The 12,669-nt window shown below is 45.8% G+C and overlaps 1 protein-coding gene across 3 annotated transcripts in view; it reads left to right on the forward strand.

The window, feature by feature from the left end:
- Window positions 1-12,669, forward strand: part of LOC110492468 (solute carrier family 12 member 5) — a 114,420-nt gene that overhangs the window by 29,313 nt on the left and 72,438 nt on the right. The window lies entirely within an intron of this gene.

Raw genomic sequence — 12,669 nt, forward strand, 5'->3', positions numbered from 1 at the left:
CACGGGTCTAGGGTCAGCTTTCCCCATCCCAACCAGCAGGGAGGTGTCGTGTGGTGTGATGTGTTGTGGTGTAGTATGGCGTAGTCTGGTGTGATGTGATGTGGTGTGATGTGGTTTGGTTTGGTTTGATGTTGTGTGGTGTGATGTGGTGTGGTGTGCTTGCAATAACAGGTTCACAGTAGATATGTGAAAATGTTTCTTCATTTTGTGGGCCAAAATACCTGCAACATATAAAAGGCAGAAAGGGGAACACATTGCAGACAGTGCAGTAATGTTTGTGAATGTACTCTCCCTTCTTTGCAGTGTCTATTCATTTAATTGTTTCACTTTTTATTTTATTCATTCTATTCAATAATGGGTTCATTCATTCATTCATTCATTTGTGTATTCACCTGCAGGCTGTTGTGAGAGAATTGAGCAGTGTTTATATCATTGTGGAGTGTGTTAGGTATTATATCATTGTGGAGTGTGTTAGGTATTATATCACTGTGCAGGGTGTTAGGTATTATATAATTTCAGAAGAGCATTGCATTATGTAATGCGTTCCTCCTCTTAATACCATATACAGTTCTTTAATATTGCTGCTGCTTGCTCGTAATTCCACTGATGTAGTCTCAGTTGACTTACGGCTTTGCTAAATTGTGATTGCCACCTGTTTCTGGCTGGATTGGATGATAGGACATTGGCCATTTATCTGTGCGGTGATGATGGTGGTGGTTGTAGTGATGCAGGTTAAATATCTCAGACCTACTTCTACATCCCAACGAGGTGAGGAGAGTAACTGATCTGATCTGAACCAAAGGAGGTCAAGGAATGTCAATAGGTTGTCTGAAGTTCATCAATCCTCTTGTGCTTGCTTAGCTTAGTAGTGCCTATCTGCCCACTCTTATATTCCAGTGTCAGAAACTGTCATTAATCTACAGCGAATTAAAATGTCATAAAGGTTTGAATATCTTGTACTCATTAATGTATATAAATGATCAGATTCAAAATGGTGATTGATGTAGATTCACTCTAAAAACCAACACATGGTTGCCATCTCCTCTATTTCAAAAGCATAGTCAGAACTACAAATGAAACCTTATTCCATACAAAACAATAGTGCACATTTAGTTCTATCAGAGTTAAACACACCACACCACCAGATCACGCCACACCACTACACCACGCCACAACACACCACCACATCACGCCACATCACACCACACCACATGATGCCAAGCCACACCACACCACGGCACATCACACCACATCACACCACCACACCACACCAGATCACACCACATCACGCCACATCACCACAACACACCACCACATCACGCCACATCACACCACACGACATGATGCCAAGCCACACCACTCCACATCACACCACATCACACCACCACACCACACCAGATCACACCACATCACGCCACACCATCACATCACATCACACCACACCGCTGTAGTGACGTTGTATTGATTCATGTGACGACTGCTGCTCATCGAATGATTAACGGTTTCTAAATACGTGATTAATTGAATCAGGGAATTATTAACTCATTAACCTGGGGCACCGTGGGAAAGTTTGGTTTTATTGAGTTTCTATTTCCCAAATTAACTCAACGAATCAGGATATTGATTTTACAACAGTCGTTAATCAATCAATTTCCTCTAAAGTCTCATTCTGAACGTTGCATAATCCGGGAATCTGCACAAACCCGAGTCCCACCAATGAGTCCGTACCACACCAATTGAGTTGATGATTAAATGATAAAATAAGATACACATACACAAACATACAGTCTAAGCTATTGATTAGAACTTAGCACAACGAAACAGCTCCCTAGCGGGCCAACACAATATGACACATGTTACACAAAATGGGGATTTCAAAAGAGAGAGAAAGAGAGAGAGAGTACACGAGAGAAAAGTACACTTGGGTGCATTTGTCAGCTATGCTTATTTTAACCATAACCTTTCCCCAAACTGCCGCCCTTATGGGTCAGAATATAATGATGTCATTACGTGTTGAAGGTCTTCGACTATGGGTCAGAATATAATGATGTCATTACGTGTTGAAGATCTCCGACTATGGGTCAGAATATAATGATGTTATTACGTGTTGAAGGTCTCCGATGGGGTTCTCTGCATGGACCGTTTCGGCTTCTCTGATGACGCACTTCTCTGGTTACAGGGTGTAACTCTCTGGTTGTCCTCACGATGTCAGTGTCCTTTGTCAGTGTCCTTTGTCTCAGTGTCCTTTGTCTTAGTTTCCTCGCCCTTGTTCTGAAAGGGGTCAACCAGCCCTGTAGTGTTTCCGGCTTTAGGGCAATTCTCTGGGCGTACCAAGTTATGAGGAAAGGTCTGGATTTTACTCAGATCAAATTTAGACAACTAACCACACATTTCATCTTTACAAAAACATTCTCTTTGATCTGGACATTTTCCACACAACGTACAATGTACAAACATCAAGCATATACTAGGAAAACTCTTAAAGGTACAATGTTTTCGTTATAACGTTGTCCTTTAACTTTTAATAACATAACAAAAACGACATCAACTTTCATATTCCATCTATCGTCATTATCACCATTGTGGTTGACCCAAAGTCCATGTATTACATGTTAATGTTCTGAGGACAAAGGAATTTTGTCTGCTGCCTTAGATTTACAATGGGCGTGAGGTGTCTCCTCCCCATCTCCATACCTCTCGATCTCTTCCCCTCTGGTGGGTGTGAGAGATCTTTCTGTAGGATTGTGGTCCACGGTAACCTGACCCGAGCAGGCCAGTCATGACATCACACCACCATATCACACCACATCACACACATCACACCACCACATCACACTACGTCATGTGATGCCACACCACCACACCACGCCACACTAAACCACCACATCATGCCACATCACATCACACCACACCACACCACACCACCATGCCACGCCATGCCACACCACCACATCACATCACACCACATCACACCACCACATTACCCCACCTCCACATCACACCACATCACACCAACACATCACACCACATCACACCACATCACATCACCACATCACATCACACCACCACACCACCACATCACCACATCACCTCACACCACACCACCACACCACACCACCACATCACACCACCACATCACCATACCACCACATCACCTCACACCACATCACACCACATCACACCACCACATTACCCCACCACCACATCACACCACATCACACCGCCACACCACATCACATCACACCACCACACCACCACATCACCACATCACCTCACACCACATCACACCACCACACCACACCACCACATCACACCATGACATCACCATACCACCACATCACCTCACATCACACCACATCAGACCACCATGTCACACCACATCACACCACATCACACCACCACATTACCCCACCACACATTACACCACATCACACCACCACATTACCCCACCACCACATCACACCACGACATCACCATACCACCACATCACCTCACACCACACCACATCACACCACATCAGACCACCACATCACACCACACCACACCACATCACACCACATCACACCACCACATTGCCCCACCACCACATCACACCACCACATTACCCCACCACACCACATCACACCACATCACACCACCACATTACCCCACCACCACATCACACCACATCACACCACCACATTACCCCACCACCACATCACACCACACCACATCACACCACCACATTACCCCACCACACCACATCACACCACATCACACCACCACATTACCCCACCACCACATCACATCACCACATTACCCCACCACCGCATCACACCACACCACGTCAGACCACCACACCACATCACACCACGTCACACCACACCACCACATCACACCACATCACACCACACCACACCACACTACGTCATGTGATGCCACACCACCACACCACGCCACACTAAACCACCACATCATGCCACATCACATCACATCACACCACACCACACCACCATGCCACGCCATGCCACACCACCACATCACATCACACCACCACATTACCCCACCTCCACATCACATCACACCACATCACACCACCACATCACACCACATCACACCACATCACATCACCACATCACATCACACCACCACACCACCACATCACCACATCACCTCACACCACACCACCACACCATACCACCACATCACCTCACACCACGTCACACCACATCACACCACATCACACCGCCACACCACATCACATCACACCACCACACCACCACATCACTACATCACCTCACACCACATCACACCACCACATCACACCACGACATCACCATACCACCACATCATCTCACACCACACCACATCACACCACATCAGACCACCATGTCACACCACATCACACCACATCACACCACCACATTACCCCACCACACATTACACCACATCACACCACCACATTACCCCACCACCACATCACACCACACCACACCACATCACACCACATCACACCACCACATTGCCCCACCACCACATCACACCACATCACACCACCACATTACCCCACCACCACATCACATTACCACATTACCCCACCACACCACCACACCACATCACACCACCACATTACCCCACCACCACACCACATCACACCACATCAGACCACCATGTCACACCACACCACACCACATCACACCACCACATTACCCCACCACACCACATCACACCACATCACACCACCACATTACCCCACCACCACATCACACCACACCACGTCAGACCACCACACCACATCACACCACGTCACACCACACCACCACATCACACCACATCACACCACACCACACCACACTACATCACATCACACCACCACATCACACCACACCACACTGCATCACACCAGCTCATCCTTCTGATTGAAGCTGTGTTAACTCCCTGTTCTTTGAATGAGATCACAGGGATCATCAGGATGCCAGAAAGGCTTCTGTTGGCTTTGGTATGAGAAACCTCAAACAGATCTTTTTATAGCTAGGGCCTACCTGCCTAAATAATGGGTAGGAAATCTCTGCTACTTGTTGGGGTAGAAATACCTTTTGTCTTTAGTGTTTAGTCCTCTGTTTTATTTTGTGTTGACAGAACTTTGCACAGTGCAGAGAAAGAGATATGGGAGTGAATGAGAGAACGGGAGAGGGAGAGGGGTGGGGGAGAGAGAGGGATGGAGAGAGAGAGACCCACACTAATCCTCAAGCTAAGCTGATACATCTGATACTTTCTCTCACACCCTGTCTGCTTAGATTGGAGATTAGGAAATATAGCTATCATGTAATCCTTTCTTCCTCCTCTACCTCCTCCTCTCCCTTCTCATCACGTTTCCTCTCACAACCAGCTCACACTGTTCCAGTTTGTCACACCACACTAACTTCAGAGCAAGTGTGGAAATAAGGCTAGCTGCTTACCAACTCCCTGAATTATCATCTGCTTATTGACAATGTGCTCTCTCCACAGGCACAGGCTGCACTGTACACTATCTCTAGTTGTAGATATTCAGCATAATCAGTATTTCGTGCATCTTAGCATTTCTACATCCTTGAAAAGGGGCTGAGATGAGATTATATAGGCTTGTACTGTTACTAGGGAGAATAAGAGAGAGGGGAAAAAACAGGCTCCAAAAGTCTACATAGATTACTGAAGAATCCTCTGAACGTGACAGGCAGCTGTGTCCAGGGGAGACGTTTATGGGAGTGTTTATGATGGGCAGAGTGAGAACAGGAGAGGATCCATGGCTGCAGCCTTTTCCCACCTTGGTATTCCCTTCCCTTCTGCCTGCAAGATGGGATCACACTTAATAAGGTCCATGAATCCATGGAAATGCAGCCATGTGAAGTCCCAGTACTGGAAGCATACACAGCAGGGAGTAACTGCCTAGTTAAATAAAGGTTCAATCAAATAAAAATAAAAATATGCCTCTTCCATACATACAATAACATTATTACACAATAATATGCTTCCTAGTAGGATAAATCCTGTACTTAAGCAACACAAATGTGCGATGGGTGCTTAGAAATCTTAGAAATCTGATCCATTTAAAAACAGCTTAAAGAAGATTAGATTACGACAGTCTTTTTGAGTCTTTTTGTCCTTGATTGAGGGATGTGAGTGTACCCCCTTGAGGGGTCAGTCAGAGCCAACCAGGGTTGAGTTATTACATCACTGCATCAGGCTGGTGTGCTGATTGAGACTAGATGCCCACTCCTTCTGGCTCGGTCGCTGTATCTCTCTCTCTGTTGCTTTCTTTCTTTCTCTCTCTCTCTCTCTCTCTCTCTCTCTCTCTCTCTCTCTCTCTCTCTCTCTCTCTCTCTCTCTCTCTCTCTCTCTCTCTCTCTCTCTCTCTCTCTCTCTCTCTCTCTCTCTCTCTCTATCTCTCTCTCTCTCTCTCTCTCTCTCTCTCTCTCTCTCTCTCTCTCTCTCTCTCTCTCTCTCTCTCTCTCTCTCTCTCTCTCTCTCTCTCTCTCTCTCTCTCTCTCTCTCTCTCTCTCTCTCTCTCTCTCTCTCTCTCTCTCTCTCTCTCTCTCTCTCTCTCTGCATCTGTCTCACTCGCACGCTCACTGTTCTACACCAGAGCATTGTACCACACGACAGAGGTAAATAGCTCTGACATGCTCAGTAGGAGCCAACGTATCTTCCCTTAGCCTTGTAAGGGCCAACACCCACCTTAGAGGCTATGTCACACACCTGTGAACACCTCAAGCAAAGTACGCACCTGGGAAGAAATTGACAGGGCTGTGGAAGGGGTAGGGGTAAAGAGGGGATGGTTGCATAATGCATGATGGCCTTGGGGTGCGACTTGTTTTCTTCCAAATAGCTCATATGACTGATCATCACACAGCCTCGGCTGGTGCTGGGTAGAGGTCGCTTTTTCACTTCATTTGTGCAAAACACATAAAGGCACAGTTATTAGATTAAGCATATGCATCATTGATTGTGGCTTTGAGGTCTGCCGTGACGTGTGGGACGTCTCTGGAATGCTTGGCATTGCAGACACGTCTCCTCTTAGTGTCTGCAGGGGGGTTACGGGGCCCCCCCAGTTACATTTTTTTTTTTAATCAATTAAATCAATTAATTAAGGAAAAAAGTCCAGCTTTCAACTTACTCTAGTTTTAATAATTGGGTAGTGCGTCATCAGTATTCCTCTTATCATTGCACACAGTGGAGAGCTATTTGTAACTTGTTAGAAATGGACATCAACTGGCCCATGTCAGCTAAAACATTTCAGATAGGTTTTTTAGCCCATAGAGTCACTCAAATTTCACATGAATGCACATTAGACATGGACAAATATATAGAATTGCAAGAAAATGTGCATCAAAACTGCAACATTTTCTTTGCACCCCACAACAAAATGTGTAGAATTACAGGAAAGAAGCTTTAAACTGCTAAATGTTCTCTCTGCCAACAAGATGAACAGTGCTTGTGCCCGTAGAAATAGACATGGTACGCGCTGAGGGGGGACGCGGGATGTTCCCCAATGCTGTAAGGGGGGCCTGAGTGAAAAAGTTTGGGAACCCCTGGTCTAGAACACTCCCTGATCCTGCTCTAGTCTAGAACACTCCTTGGTATTGCTCTAGTCTAGAACACTCTGATACTGCTCTAGTCGAGAACACTCTCTGATAATGCTCTAGACTAGAACACTCCCTGATACTGCTCTTGTCTAGAACACTATCTCATACTGCTCTAGTCTAGAACACTCTCTGATAATACTCTAGACTAGAACACTCCCTGCTACTGCTCTAGTCTAAAACACTCCCTGATACTGCTCTAGTCTAGAACACTCTCTGATAATGCTCTAGTCCAGAACACGTTCTGTAACAATCAATAAATAGTTTTGAGGTTCGGTGTTGAGATTTGATTTTGGGCTGGTATAGGATCCATCATTGGAATGAGCACTTTTATATTAATGTTGAGAAAAGCGTAAATATACTATAGCAATTAGGGGTAAATCATATAGTCAATTTGTTTTTTTGCTGAACACTGCCTCTGCCTGCAGGCAGGCAAGATACTGAGAAGTCTTGAGCACTAGGCTTCCAGTTATTTGATTTGGGAAAAGCATTTTAAAGAGTTACTAAACTGTCTTTATTGTAAGCTGGAAGCAAGAACCCGCATATTTTGTAAACCGGGCTTTAAGGCTCCCGAGTGGCGCATCGGTCATAGGCACTGCATCTCAGTGCTAGAGGTGTCACTACAGACACTCTGGTTTGAATCCAGGCTGTATCACAACCGGCCATGATTGGGAGTCCCATAGGGTGGTGCACAATTGGCCCAGTGTCGGTGTAGGCTGTCATTGTAAATAAGAATTTGTTCTTAACTGACTGGCCTGGTTAAATAAAAATGTAAAATACATTTAAGAGGTGTGGTTTGGCAAATGATTGCATGGCTGTAAAATCAGTCTCAGCAAAAGGTAGCTAAACTTTTAGAAAAACAGGTGCTATCTAGAAACTAAAAGTGTTCTTAGCCTGTCCCCATAGGATAACCCTTTGAGGAACCCTTGTTGGTTCCAGGTGAAATCCTGTTGAACCCTTTGTGGAAAGGGTTCTACATGGAACCCAAAACTGTTATACTTGGAACCAAAAGGCTTCTATCTGGAACCAACAAGGGTTCTTCAAAAGGTTATCCCATAGGGACAGGCTAAGAACACTTTTAGTTTCTAGATAGCACCTTTTTTTCTAACAGTTTAACTACCTTTTTTTCTGTGCTGATAGTAATCCTCTGTTTGTGAGTCCTAATCCAGGTCATCTAGTCCCCAGAGCACTATGTTGAAAAAGATTATTGTTCTTCCTGTTTGGGCTTAGTCAGGCCTAACAGTAGCTGGATGGCAGGACAGTGTTTCAGAGCCATGTTACTGGGCAGTTAGTAGGTGCTGCTCACACTGGAAATAAGGAGAACCATTTTGACCATGCAAAAAATGCAGTGATGTTGACAAGAATTACTATCATTTCAAGTACATGGCATGGTGTGGCACTTTGCTTTATAGTATTGTCTAACATCTTTGCATCCCAGCTTCATTTCCATCTCCTCCTTGGGGGGTCAATTCCGTTTCAGGATATTAACGTCCACCTTTTTTTTCCTGGAAATTGTTTGAGTTTAGGAGTTGTAATAAAAACAGAAATGGAACCTCACCTCGGAAATCCTTCTGTCTGTGGAGGAAGAAAAACACTTTGGAGGCAGGTAATGTACAGTATAACCAGCCGGTTTATTCAGTAAAACAAGAATGTTCTGCAGAGAGAGGACATTTTCACTTTCCACTAGTCAGGAATGAGACAGAACCACTGGGGGGAATTGGCCGCCTGTAACCAACAGACCTTTAATGACTGATTGGATCCCAGGAGGGTCGAAGGCCAGTTCCTGCCTACCTGAAAGAGAACATCAGGAAGGGACAAACAGGTAGCCTCTTAATTACCAGACTGATTAAAGCTGCTCTATCAATTTGTGTAGCGAAACAGAATGTACGCTTGCGAGACTTCTGGATAGTTGTACAAGGTATAGGGAAGGAGGGGAGAGAATGTTTTGGCTTTTGCACAAGGTAAAGGTAAAGATAAGAGTGTAGCCTCTCTTTTCAGGCCCTGGACATTTTGTTGCACAAAAAAAATAAAAATACTTTGAGATGGAAGTCTTCACCATCAGTCACTTAACAGGGTCAGTTGTCCTCGTATGGAGTGGATCAGCTCTGTGTAATTTGGCTGACGTGAACATGTGCCATAGGGTGAGTTCCAGAATGGCAGGAGGATTCTAAATGACATCACCGTTGCATGTCTGCCTGTATAAAGAGCAGCCCTGCTGCAGTGCGGTGGACTGAGCAAAAGGAGACAAAGTCGACAACAGTCTGAGATCAGGCCTCAGATCAGACCTTTCCCTCTCACACAGCTAGGGATGGCGTGTGTCACAGTCTGACTGTGTTTTTGCTGTGGACCATATTGAGGCTCATAGTGTGTGTGCTCTGCTTCCTCTGCAGTGTGACACACTCAACGGACCATTACCCTGCCCACACCTCAAAGGACCTTTATATCTATGATTGTCACAATTGTAAACATGTATGTATTTTTTGCTTTGTTGTTTTGCTTCATTCACACCTGCACTGTTGGAACTCAGAGCTTAGGAATTTTTGCTGTACACTGTAACTACACCTGCGACCCTGTGCATGTGACTAATTAATCAACCACAAAAACATCTGTAGCACAGAGAAACGGTCGGTGGCACTCAGAGACAAACTGCAGGCAGGCAATGAGAGAGATTGAGAGAGAAAGAGCAAAAGAGAGCCAGAGAGGAAGGAAAGAGAGATTACAAAGATAGCGAGAGAGTGAGAAAGAGAGAGGGGCGGGGGGGGGGAGAGGGAGCGGGAGAGGGAGAGGGAGAGGGAGCGGGAGCGGGAGAGGGAGCGGGAGCGGGAGAGGGAGCGGGAGAGGGAACGGGAGCGGGAGAGGGAGAGGGAGAGGGAGCGGGAGAGGGAGAGGAAGCGGGAGAGGGAGCGGGAGAGGGAGCGGGAGAGGGAGAGGGAGCGGGAGAGGGAGAGGGAGCGGGAGTGGGAGAGGGAGAGGGAGAGGGAGAGGGAGCGGGAGAGGGAGAGGGAGCGGGAGAGGGAGCGGGAGCGAGAGAGAGCGAGAGAGAGAGAGAGCGCTGTGATTCCTGTGGTTGCTGGTTATATAACTGTCTTTTTCTGTATTCTCACTCCGGGGGGGGGGGGTGGGCAGGCGTTTTGTGCGAGCGTGATATTAGAAGCCTGATGACATTAAAGGACATAAGATTAAACCACATACTATGCAGCGTTTGAAGGGTGGTAATGAGCTTGGCATAATGAAATAGATGCAGAGAAAGCAGAGTGGAAATGTAACCATTCTCCTATTTGTTTAACATGCTCTTTGTGCTGCTACGGTGGTAAATATGAAAATAAAGTCTTGTTGGCTGCACTTGTCACAGGGGACAGTCTTGTACTTCAGCCCCTTTTCAGGTGTCCCAACTTTTCTTTCTACAAAAAAGGGTCCCTGAGTGAGGGTGACAGTGAGAAGGAGAGAGAGAAAGAGAAAGCATGCCTGCCTCCACAGGACCATGACTGTCATGGTTCCTTCCTTCCCTCTCCCTCTCCATCAGCTGCTAACGCGCCAACAAACAGTGGGACAGAATGCTCTCGTTATCGCCTGTGCTCCCGAGTGTATTGTCACCAGGAGCTCAGCGGGTCGCTGCTACCCTCAGGGAACAGTCATGTTTTCAAGCTGCAGCATCACACGCTCGTGAAGGTGATGATTTCATGGATGTGAGAGATGATGCTGAGAGGATGCCTTGGTGGTGAGAACAGTGTTTTAGATGTGAGAGATGATGCTGAGAGGATGCCTTGGTGGTGAGAACAGTGTTTTAGATGTGAGAGATGATGCTGAGAGGATGCCTTGGTGGTGAGAACAGTGTTTAAGATGTGAGAGATGATGCTGAGAGGATGCCTTGGCAGTGAGAACAGTGTTTTAGATGTGAGAAAAGGGATTTTATTCCTTATTCCTACCTTATACTGTACAACAATGGGCGGATACTTGGTATTGCTACTTCTAAGGTACTCATTGTGCGCTTTATATCTTACATTTGACATCACAAGCTCAGTTAATAGCTGATTGATGATAATCTCTGACTAGTAGCTATGCCAAAGGTGGGATAATTGACATGCTGGTGATGTGGATTCACCTGTAGACAGTAGCAGTGAATTTGAACAGTCTCTATCTGGGTCACGTCATGTCCTCCTCCGCACACACAAACATGGCAGCTGCTGCCGAGGATCCGTCTCTGTGCTCTACGTTCTCTTCTCTCTCCCAGGCATGCTTTGAAGACCCTCTGCAGATGTATTTATAACCCCATCCACAGGCAGACAGCAGATACCTGGGCGGAGTGAGAATACAGAGAAAGACAGTTACATAACCAGCAACCACAGGAATCACAGTGCTCTCTCTCTCTCTCTCTCTCTCTCTCTCTCTCTCTCTCTCTCTCTCTCTCTCTCTCTCTCTCTCTCTCTCTCTCTCTCTCTCTCTCTCTCTCTCTCTCTCTCTCTCTCTCTCTCTCTCTCTCTCTCTCTCTCTCTCTCTCTCTCTCTCTCTCTCTCTCTCTCTCTCTCTCTCTCTCTCTCTCTCTCTCTCTCTCTCTCTCTCTCTTGTGTATTATTTATTCAACAAATGGAAGCAGACATAGAAGGATGTAGGATGTACAAACAAGAGCTCCATAACATCCTCTCCTGCGCTCAGGTCCCTCTGAAGCCTCTGTACGAGAACACTGATGTGTACCCATTGGCTCCAGTGCAGATAGAGAAAGAATGAGATTGAGCGAGAGAAAGAGAGAAAGAGATAGGTAGTGAAACAGAGAGATAAGAGAAAGGGAGAAAGAGAGTGAGAGAGAGAAAAAGAGAGAGAGAGCATGTGTGTGAGAGAGAGAGAATTAAAAACAAATCACATTTTGATAAATTCCGATAACTATTGGGTGAAATACCACAGTGTGCCATCACAACAGCAATATTTGTAACTTGTTACCACAAGAAAAGGGCAACATGTGAAGAACGGACACCATTGTAAATACAACCCATATTTGTATTTGTTTATTTTCCCTTTTGTACTTTAACTATTTGCTCATCATTACAACACTGTATAGAGCCATAATATGACATTT

This window comes from Oncorhynchus mykiss, chromosome 16 (assembly GCF_013265735.2).
Source record: "Oncorhynchus mykiss isolate Arlee chromosome 16, USDA_OmykA_1.1, whole genome shotgun sequence".
Lineage (NCBI taxonomy): Eukaryota > Metazoa > Chordata > Actinopteri > Salmoniformes > Salmonidae > Oncorhynchus > Oncorhynchus mykiss.